The sequence below is a fragment of the Protopterus annectens genome, chromosome 3.part1 (assembly GCF_019279795.1).
Source record: "Protopterus annectens isolate FY-2018-M chromosome 3.part1, PAN1.0, whole genome shotgun sequence".
Taxonomy (NCBI): domain Eukaryota; kingdom Metazoa; phylum Chordata; order Ceratodontiformes; family Protopteridae; genus Protopterus; species Protopterus annectens.
Genome location: NC_056732.1, coordinates 1,566,940,388 through 1,566,952,478, shown reverse-complemented (window position 1 = coordinate 1,566,952,478; position 12,091 = coordinate 1,566,940,388). Strand labels below are relative to the sequence as shown.

General features: G+C 43.1%; 1 protein-coding gene across 1 annotated transcript in view; it reads right to left on the bottom strand.

Moving 5' to 3' along the window:
- The window catches only part of LOC122797806 (msx2-interacting protein-like), a 377,273-nt gene that overhangs the window by 41,067 nt on the left and 324,115 nt on the right, over positions 1-12,091 (bottom strand). The gene's annotated exons all lie outside the window — the stretch shown is intronic.

Below are 12,091 nucleotides of genomic sequence, written 5' to 3'. Positions count from 1 at the left end.
AAGCTTCTGAGCCCCCCCAAGCCTTTCTGTGTTGGAAGGAAGCCTTCTAGCTTACCAGTGGGAGTGGTGAGCACAAGGTAGACTATCTACCACAAGAGGAGTGAGTTCTGGCCCAGAAATTGTAGTTTATTGGCCATTTGGGCAGTTTTCCCCATCTCTTTCAACTTTCTGGTTTAAAAGCCTGCGTTTGTGCTTGTTTCCCGCCTTTCCTGAAACTAGTCTAGTCCAGATAGAGATCTGCTGTATCCAGGACAGTTTGTAAGCTTCTGAGTGGTGCCAAAAAGATCTGCTCTTCAATTTTTCCCTTAGATCTGCTAGTTTTCTCCTCTCCTGCACTTTTACTAGCTTATTAGTCTGGCACTTTACCAGACTTCTTGTAGCAATTATTGCAGCACACAAAAGTACTACCAGCACTAAACATTCTACAAGTTAACAGCTCCAGTACTTATTAATGCCCATCCCTCCAGGCATGTCTAAAGGTCAGTCCCCTGAGCGTTCTCCTATTAACCTGGTGAACTTGGGCATCCTGAGGCAATGTAGCAACTGTCATGTACACTGACAATCCTCTCCTCTTACCTTCCAACACTCAGACTTGCGAGAGATGCACTTGAATATCCAAACTGGAAGCAATGCACTCTCTAGCCAAGACCGGGATAGCCGTTAAAGAGAAAATCAACACTTACACCACATGGAACACACAGCCCTCCAGAACACACACCAGCACTGCCTTCACATAAAAAACACAAACCACACCCACCTTTGCGAAGGCACTCAAAAAATCTACTCAAACAGCAGAGACCTCCAAGGCAGAAACGCACTCTACCACCACAACACTAATCACGAGACACACAACTCTCCTAAACAGTGTGCCAATCAACCAAAGCCCCTAAGGCAAAACAGCATACCCAACACACTAGTCATAGGTGACTCGGTAGTGAGGCACACTGATGTTCCACTCACTATGTTGAATAAGGGGAAAGTAACAGCTGCCAGTCAGGTGCCAGGATCCACCACAAAGCACGAGTTCAGGTCTCTCAACAGTTACATATATGACTATCATTGTACATGTGGGTGTGAATGACCCAAGATGTACCTCCCTGGACTACATGGAGAGAGACATGGAGGAGCTCTCTGATTATGTAGCCCAGGCATTTAAGACCCTAGCCCTGAGCGGCCTCCTACTATCACCCAGAAAGACACCACAGTACAAGCAGATTAATTTCAACAACTGGCTAAGTTTCTGGTGTCATTCTAAGGTGATCCAGTATCGGTCTGCTTGGGATGACACGACTGACAGACCTCGATGCTTTGCCAGAGATGGCCTGCATCTGTCACTCCTGGGCTTCTGAAAGCTGGCCAAGGCTCGTCACCCCTATAGTGCCTTTTTTAGGCTGTGTTCCAAAGACCAAATTACCACAGTAACAGCTACAAAGAAATGCAATCCGAGGGTCATGCTGCTTAATGCTAGAAGTCTAAATCTCAAAATGTACTTGCTTGAAGCACTCCTTAAAATGGAGAACATCGACATTTGTGCTGTAACAGAGACCTGGTTCAAGGCAGCAGAAAGCACCCCTGCACTACCAGGCTGTAATTCATTCTATACCTTTTGGCCCCAAAACTTAGACTGAACTTCGAAGGCGGTGGTGTTTCCATATTCATAAAGGATGTGCACACCTCCAGACTGGTAGCCCAACATAACCCATCGGAGATGCTTCAGGTGCAGCTAACACTGGGTAAGACAGCGATTTAGGTCACAGCCTGCTAGAGGCCTCCATGTCCCAAGACTCGCACTCCACATTCCTAAGCACCCTGGAGAATATTAGGGTCCAACCTAACACACACATACTAGGCAACTTCAACTACCCCTCCATTAACTGGGAAAACTACTCATGTATCAATACACTTTGCCCAATGTTTCCTGGAATGCATTAATTCCAATGCCCTGGATCAGCTCGTTCTTACCCCCACTAGAGGTAGCAACATCCTTGACCTGGTCATTAACATGGGCAACCGTTGCTGTACACCATTAGTCAACTTCTTCCCGGTTAGATCTGACCACAAACTAATCACCTTGGAAATCTACAACCCTCCCACTCACTCCGCAAAGGTAACCACCATGAAAAACTTATCCAAAGCTAACTCTGGGCTCCTAAAAACAGAGGTGGCTAACTTCACGGCACCCATGGAAATGGAGAATAGTTACATGACTGCCGCCAAATCATACATTAATGCACTATACGAACATGTACACAAATCCATGGATCTCACCATACCCAATAGAACAAAGATGCTCTCCTCCAAAAAAAGGAAGCGAATCTGGTGGTCTCCCGCCATAAACAAACTCTACAACAGGAGGAGGAAACTGATGCGGAATAAGGTGAAGTCCCAAGACGGGAAAGACTCCCTTATCAGTCTCAATAAAAAGTTGAGATCCCTCATCAAATCTTCTAAAGCTAGTTATGAAAACAGAACTACAGCAGAGAGCAAAGACAACCACAAGTCCTTCTATAGTTAATCACAATACCAGTAGATTGCCAAGCACCCAGTATTACTGCTGCACAGTTTAAAACTGCACTGTCAAAGGCCAAGAATACAGCTTCAATGGGACCTGACAATATCCCTGGCTGTGTTCTACATGAACTAGAGAGTTAACGGGCACAGCACCAGTGTGCCCTGATCAATCACAGCCTCACCTCAGACTTTGTACCTACTGAATGGTGCACTGCTACAGTCATCCCTCTCCACAAAGGAGGAGCGACTACAGACCCTAGGAACTATCGACCCATTAGCTGACAAGTCTGATATGCAAAGCTATGGAACGCATCATCATGGACCTAATAAACAAGGATACAGGGAATCTCCAAACTGGATCCCACACAGTTTGGTTTTGTGAAGGGCAGATCATGCCTGCTCGACTTGGTTGAATTCTTTGAGTCAGTCACCAGAGCTATGGATTATAGCAATGTGGTTCATACAGCCTACCTTGATCTGGCCAAAACCTTAGATACCATTTCCCACTCAGGAATCACAAAAAAACTCACTAAGCTAGGCATCAAACCCTATATCACTAGGTGGGTTGTATATTGGCTCACAGATAGAACCCACACTGTGAAAGTAGATAACTCCAAGTCAGCCTGCTGACAAGTCACAAGTGGAGTCCCACAGAGTTCTGTCCTGAGTCCTCTCCTGTTTGGTATCTACCTCTCTGAAGTCCAGGCCAACACAAAGGGACTCTGGCTAACAGTTTGCAGACGATTGCAAGTTGGGAGCTATTAACTCCCCAAATTAAGTTGAGATCCTACAGAAAGGCCTCACTGAGACCAACGACTGGTGTCAGACCCATGGCCTTAAGCTCAATGCCAAAAAATGTGTCATCCCCCTTAGGAAAAACCTGGTTCCCATGAATTACCATATCGATGGTAATCCACTGAACACAGAAGGTTGTATAAGAGATCTGGGAACACAGGTTGACAGCAACATCTCTTTTGAGCACCACATTGCCACCGTGGTCAGAAAGTCCTATGTGGCACATCTCATTACTAAGGGTTTTGCATCCAAGAAGAACATAGTCTCCCTCTACTCTTCCCTCATTAGGCCAATCAAGTACAATGCCCCATTTGGCATATACCTCACTAGACACCTGCAACAACTGGAGAGGTCACAAAAGTACTTCACAAAGAGGAACCTAGGCCTTAAACACTTACCCTATATGGACAAACTCATAAAACTCCAACTATTCACTGTCTCGTATCACCTACTTAGAGGCAATCGCTGCTTCACTTAAAAAGCCATGCATGTCTGACCCAGCTCTGTTAGAAATGCTACATCTTAAGAAATAACAATCCCTCTGCACCACATGCTCAAGAGACCTCAATCTCATTACCACAAACAGAACAAGCTGGAGGGACAGGTTCATAACCCAGAGACTGTCCATGTTATGGAATAGACTTCCCATACATTTCAAACAGAGCACCTCACTGGCCCACCAACAGAAATCTTGATGAGTGGATGAGAAATAGAAAATTCACCCTAGGGATCACTCCAGTAGCTCTACTCGACAGAGGCATTGGAAACTATGGTCGGATGGCACAATACCAGGGTAATCCTATGGGCTAGGTTTGTAAAGGCTCCAGGGCCATTTAGCCTAGTACACACTTATGCCCACGTGCTAGGGCTAAGAAGCAAATGCCACAGATTAAGCTAAGAATTACTTTGTGAAAAACAAGGTCAACAATATAGAAGATCCAAAAAATAGCCTTGGTGTGGTTGAAGCTGCAATCATTTCAATATAAAGCAGCACAATTTTTTTTTTTTTTGCACATACTTCAATATTTTTTTTTTTTGGGGGGGGGGGGGTGTCTGATAACCTGTTTTGTCCTATTTAAGGCTTCAGAAAAGCCAGAATCCATTCTAGAAAGCAGTGGATGCAGGGTAGAGGAGCAATCCTGCATGGGATGAAAGTACACTGCAATACACAGTAGATGCTTGTGCATGCACACACACACACACACACACACACACACACACACACACTGAACAGTCCCCTTCCGACCAACTATAGGCAATTTAGAAGATTGCCAACTCGCCTATCAACATGGTCTTTGGGATAAGAAAGAGAACCCAGTAAGCAAAGTGAGCAGTAGGAAGACAGACTCCACAAAGAGGTCACTCACCTCAGCCACAAACAAAACTGCAGACCCAAGTATTCTGAGGCTTTCCATTAAAATACAGGTCTTCCATTAATTATATGGACAGTGAGACCACCTTCAAACTTTATCTCCAGTATAGACTACTAAGAAATTGACATTTTGACAACTACCAAGAGTACAAAGCAAAAACACATTAAAAAGGGTGCCCATCATGGTAATAAGGCATGACAGCAGGCAAAAATGTCATGAAAAACAGAAAATGATCTACTAAACTAGTTTCCACTTCCAAGTACATAATACCTTCTGTACTAACAATTAACTCCAAAGCAGTAACTGAAGGAGGATGTTTTACCTTGGAACATGGTCTGGAACAAATATCTACTGCTAAGACTACATTATAACCAGTGGTCTACCACCACTGTTCCAGCAACAGACCTAAACAAGAAATGATGTACTTACCATAACTTGGAATCTGTGCCATCTAGTGTCATTATTCATCACAGATGGGTCAGAGTCCTCAGCTACTATGGACCCTGGGTGGCCTCATGGAAGGATATGCTGGAGCACAGAGGAACGAAAGGAAGCCCTGTTCCTAGACAGTAGATCCAACTTTTAGTGAGAGAAAAAGGTGCGAGTGCTTGACCAAGCAGCGGCAGCACAAATCTCATCTAGAGAGAACTTTGCTAGAAAGGCCTAAGACCTAAGTAGCTACAGACCTAGCAGAATGGGCCTTAACTGGTCTGGGAAGCTCCATATGCCTGCTATCATAAATGTAGGAAATACAACTAGCAATCTATCTGGAAATAGTCACCTTAGAGGCAGGCAGGCCTGATCTGGCCTGAGAAAAAGCACAAAAAGCTTATCTGACCTCTGAAATTCCTCAGTCCTCTTAAGATAAAAACGTAGTTGCCTGTGGACATCTAAGCAATGCAGAGTATATTCCTGCTTATTAGAATAATTGAGAAAGAAAAATGGTAGCTGAATAGACTGATTGAGGTTTGCCCCTGAAGCTACTTTAGGAACAAACGAGGGATTTGTCTGGGGGGAAACCCTATCCGAAGGGGGTTTAATACTGAGAGGCTGTAACTTGGACTCTTTAGGCAGAGGTAATAACCACCAGCAAGGCAGTCTTCCAAGAGAAAACTTAAGATCACACTTTGCAGCTGGTTCAAAGGGCTTTTTTTTGTCAGACTGCAACACCAATGTTAAATCCCCCGGTGGAGAAGGATCTTCGATAGGAGGTCTAAGGAGAAAGGCATTGCAAAGCTTTGAAGAAAAGGTAGGGTCTTCATTCAAAAGGAAATTAGAGATGGCTGCCAACTAGGGTTTAATTGTGGAGAAGCTAGCACCTTCCTGATGGAGAAAAAGTCAAGAACAGCAACATATCAGAAATTGGGGCTGAGAAGGGATCTAACTTGCATTGTCTGTCCCAAATAGCAAACTTTGCCCATTTACTGGGATACAACTTTTGCAGATGGCTTCTGAGATGTCAAAACAATGTGTGTGACCGGAGAGGGAATCCTAGACTAAGAAAGGATCACTGGAACTGGAGAAACCAAGCAGTTGGACGAAAGAGTCTGAACGTTGGGAAGGGGAAGCCCCCGGGGGGAGGCAAATGAGATCCGGAGCTGGATCCAACACCTATGGAGGATATCTCAGATGAGACCAAAAGGAGAACCACACCTGACGAAGCCAAAAGAGGGCAATGAGGACAAGAGAAATCTTTAGACCTTGGGAATTAGACGAGTGTGGGGGGTAAGCATAAAGGAGTCTCGACAGCCAATTGTGAATCAGAGCATCCCTGGGTGACTCCTTCGGGGAGATCAGGGCAAAGTAGGTGCTGCATTTGTGGCTGACTGGAAAGGCAAAAAGATCACAGCAAGGTTAACACCAGTGGTCGAAAATCTGATGTGCCATTGATGGATTCAGGGACCACTCATGGGTACTCAAGATGCACCTGCCGAGTTTGTCAGCCAACACGTTGGAACTGCTGGGAATGTGAGTTGCAAGAAGAAAGCTCCTGGAAGGCAATCGACCATACCCACACTCTCATGGCTTCCCTGCACAGGGGATATGATTGTGTTCCCCCTTGCTTGCTTATGTACCAGACAACAGCCATGTTTGACTGTCTGAAATGCTAGAGTCCCGAGAGGGAGAGTTTTCTGAAAGGCTTGCAATGTTAGAATGACTGCTCTCATCTCTAGGATGTCTATGTGCAACTTGATCTCTAAGGGGGACCACGTGCCTTGAACCGTCCTTCGAGGAAAATGCCCCCCACCCCAACAGGGAGGCATCCATGGTCACTGTGGCCTTGGGTGGAGGATGACAAAAGGGCCTGCCAAGATATAGATCCTGAGACTGAAGCCACCAAACAAGTTGACTTTTGCATACCCAGTCATCCTGATGAGTGCAGACATGGGATGAACCTGAGCAGACCACTGCACACCTAGGATCCACTGCAAAACCTGCATATGATACCTGGCGAGTGGGACTAATTGGATGGCAGCCGCCATAGAACCTAACACCTGTAGAAATAGATGAGCTGAGAGATGCTCCACAGCCAGCAAGTGAGATACCTGAAGAGCGGAACTCTGAGCAAGGATAGTGCTGCAGTTTCCGACAGTGTTTATCTCCAGTTGAAGTCTGATAAAAAAAAGTTATGTGCTTACCATAATGTTCCATCTGAGTAGTTCTACATTTTCTGCAACCTGTGGGTATTCAGATCCATATCGGATCCGAGCCAGCAACATTTTATCAAGCATCTGCTCCAAGCTCCTCCCCTTACCCATAATCCCTCACCTCTCCCATCTTCCCTCAGATTGACTTTGCCACTAACCAAACGTTTAGCAACTCAACGTTAACCTAGAACAGGCTCGGGGGGAAGGAGGGAGGGATGGTTGCAGAAAATGAAGTATAACTACTCAGATGGAACGTTATGGTAAGTACATAACTTCTTTATCTGAAGTAGTTAACTTCATTTATCTGCAAACTGTGGGACAAAGTCCCCAGCTACCAAAACTCCTGGGAGGCCCTCATGGAAGGATATTCCTGAGCACCGTACAGCCAAAGGACGCTCTCCCTCTGGAGATCAAATCCAATGTATAATGAGATATGAACGTATGTGACCTTGCCCAGGTCGCTGCTGCACAGATCATCCAGAGAAACCCTAGACCAAAAAGCAGCAGAAGTTGCCATAGATCTGGTGGAATGGGCTTTAATAGGACCAGGTGGGGATAGGCCTTTATCCCTATGGACTTGCAGTATACATTGTGTAATCCACCTGGTTAAGAAGACCTTGGAAATAGCCTTGCCCAAAAAGGGTCTAGAAAAGGACACAAATAATTGGTCAGGCTTATGAAATTGCTTAGTCCTGTGGAGACAGAAACAAAGCTGTCTATGAACATCTAGCAAGTGCGGCTTATATTCACCCTTGTTCTGGAAATTTGGGAAGAACACAGGCAGATTAATCACCTGGTTAATGTTAGATTCAGAAGCCACCTTCAGTAAGAAAGAAGGGTTCGTGTGAAGCAAAACCCTGTCTTTATGAAAAATCAAGTAGGGGGTACGGCAGACAAAGCTTGGATCTCAGAAACCCTTTTAGAAGAAGTAATGGCCACTAAAAAGGCTGTCTACCAGAACTGAAAATTTTAAGACTACTGACGCTGCTGGTTCGAAAGGGGGTGCCACCAATGCCTGCAGAGCTAAAGTAAGGTCCCAAGGATGGACAGAATTCTTAACAGAGGGACGCAAGAGAAAAGTGCGTTTTAGAAAGGCCTTACAAAATCTCAAGGAGGCCAGAGCATTCAAATTTTCGCGAATATGAAAATTAGATATGGCTGCCAGCTGTACTTTCACTGTGGAAGAACTAGCCCATTGCTGAAAAATATATGACAAAAACTCCAAGACTGCAGGAACCAGGGCAGTAAATGGATCTAGGTTTCTCTGAAAAGCCCAAATAGAGAAGTGTTTCCATTTGCTGCGATAAACCTTCCTAGTGGAAGCTTTGAGGGATGCCACCAGAATACCCTTTACCGAAGATGATAAACCGGGAGTCCTAGCTATCAGGGGAAATGGAGCAACCAAGCAGTCAGCTTGAGGCTGTCCAGGTCGGGCGGACTGATGCCAGAGGGATGGGATACGTGATCCGGGCAGGGACCTAGAATCCGTGGAGGAGTTTAGAGCATGAGACCAGAGGAAGTGGAGCCACACTTGATGACGCCAAAACGAAGCAATGAGGATCACTTTGCACCTGTCTGTATGCTTTCTGAAGAAAATTTGGAATTAGAGGTAGCAGGGGACAAGGCATACAGTAACCTGGGAGGTCAAGCATAGACTAGAGCGTCTCTGGGGGAGTCCCCTGGGGATGGGATTAGAGCGAAGAACTCGCTGCACTTCGCTTTGGAAGGAGATGCGAAGAGATTGCAGCAAGGGTGACCCCACGCTAAGATCTACTCCGCTACTGACCATTTCAGAGACCACTCGTATGGCATTAGAATAGCCCGACTCAATCTGTCCACTAAAATGTTGGAGCAGCCTGAGATTTGCATTGCAATCAGAAACTGACTGGTGGAAATCGCCCACTCTCACACACTCATGGCCTCGCGGCAGAGAGGGTAAGATCTGGTCCCTCCTTGTTTATTGATGTACCAGACAACGGACATGTTGTCTGACTTTAACTGGTCCAGCATACAAGGCACGCACGAAAGACAGTTGGTGCTCGGTCCAAACCACAACTATGAAACAAAAAGAGGGGACCAGCACTCAAAGGCACCCATATTTACAATGATGAAATTCACCAAAACAAACAGATACACATACCAAACAAATGTTAAATTATGTTTTTCTTTACCATATTTGGTAGTGAAATTAACTAATCTTAAGCAATATTAATTTAACAGTTTATCAATAAATAATATGAGATATTCAATAAATTTACCCTTCTTTTTTCAACTGTTCATACGTTAACATTATAGCACATCTATGTGGACGCATGATCCATAAAGAAATTTGGCGATAAATGAGCACCGAAACCTACGAACAACGAATAGATAATTAAAAATGAAAAGAAACGAATCAATTTTAGATCATGTCCGACATAGCAAATACTTAATATTCAATATCTCAGTCGAACAATTCATTGCTGTGTCATTTTGCCTTCCCCATGGCCTGATCCATTATTTTTTTATTCACAATACCCATTGTCATTACACTTGAAATGATTGCATTCCGTGCCTCATACTGAATTGTCTATAATCAGCACGTTGCCCGCGCGCCAGATTGTTATGCGAATTATATCACACCTAAATCATTGCACTGCGATCTCGATTTAACATTTTTCTCATTTATACCAGCGAAGTTCGGTCGAGCGAAGTTTGGTCTGCGTCGTTAATCTCCGATACAGCCGCCTTTTCGTTTAATGGTTCCTTTACTATTTTGCAATTGAAAGCCTCCGACTTTAAACTTGTGACAAACGTGCATGTCAGTGAATATGAACCAATGATCGTGTCCACGTGTCGTAAATTGGCCGATTTTGGTGTTAAAAACGCTTAAATTCTCATTGAATGTGTATATTTGTTGAAATTCGATAGAAAGTTTGAACTGTTTCGTTCAAACATACTTAGTATATCCAATTCGTATCTCAATGCTTCATTACTGTTACCGAACTGCGACCCATCTAGAGTTTATGCCTGTGATCGTTTGACACGTTAATTTATTGCTGAGAAGTAATCTTCTGCAGATTTATCGTGCAGTTAAAGTATGTTCGTTATTGGCCCTGTCATTTCCGCACGTACCCTCTAATGACCAACGCATTTTTTAACGTTTCAACATCATAACAAACAACTTTATTTTTTTTCTGAACTATGGACATATCCGAATTAGATTTTTTAGAACTGGAAAGGTGTTCATTAAACATATTGTTTATATTGACCTGAACCCAATATTATTTAGAAGTGAGAGAATCCAATTCAAAATTATAAAAATTTTAAGTGAATCAATAACACTAGACTTAAATATACCCTTACGGTGGCAATTTTTACCAACAGTTGTGATTACAACCATTGTTCCTAAGGTGGTTCCACTGATTGTAAGGGAAGGTGAAGATTATAAAAATTTGGGATCCTTACGGTGGTTGATCATGAGATCACATTAAATCTAACTCCACTTATTGTAAGGATCTAAATATTAGAAACATATTAAGATTAGAAAAGTTAGGTTAAGGTGGACTGATTGTGTCCAACCGTAGGTTGCTTTAGGCACCAACAATTAATAAAATACAAAAAATCTAATAATAATTGGGTCAGGCAATTTGACAATACACAGTATAAATACATTATAAATACCTTTGGATATATCCAAAAATTATATTAAAAACTATATATATCTATTTTAATTAATAGAAGGGTTTGGACATCATCATGGCAAACATGGATTTAAATGACCTCTTAAAAGGCTTGACTGCGGATAAGGACAATTTAGAAGTCTTTGGGCTCAATTTGGACCATACACCTATGAATGATAGCAATATCAATTCTAAGGATAAATGTACACAGGGATTCACTAAGTTACAACGTCAAATGAAGGCCTTTAGAACCAATATCTGGCACTTGAAATCATTTAAAGCATACAAAATTAAGGATATAACTCCCAGAGGGCTTCGTATTAAGTTACAACCTTTGGTTCCCAATATTGATGAAGAACTAAGACAAGACTGGGCCAAGGCCCAACATCAGGCATCAATGTTACTTATAGATTGCCTTAAGTATTATGAAAGAAATATTGAGACCCTTACTCCTGAACTACAAAAAACTTGTTCTGAGGTTGAAGGTTTTTCTTCTACAACTTATTATTTAGACCAGTTGACACAACTATCTAAAGAACTAGAGCACATTGAAACAGACCTAAAGAAAAGGAAGCTACATAAATTCAATCGAGACGTAGGTGATTATGAACAAGGTATACCCTTTGTCACGGCAAAAAGTGTCAGATTTAATGATGATACATTTAAATTCTCCAGAGGTAGAAAACGACCAAGATCCATATTAAAAAAGCAATCAGATAATAGAAATGTTGTCACTACAGATGATGATTATTCATCCACTACGGATGGAGATGTATCCTCCAACCAGGCGTCCCCAGTGGCTAAAAGAAAACAATCTATCCCTTTAGGGGACAGACACGCAGAGGAGGCAGGAAGCACAAACACAAACAAGGGCAGAGGTCCCACCAGTTTACAGACACTACTCAAACAAGTCACAACACAATAAATAATGTTTTGAATATTTCATCCGTAGAATTAACAGAAAGTCAATACCAAGTACTTAATAAAGGACTAAATTTTGTACCCACAGCATCGGTGTCAGAACATTCATTTGTAGAAGACATTAACAATTTTTGTAGAAATCTTAACCTTAAGCTATTTTTTTCAGACACTAATAACTCTC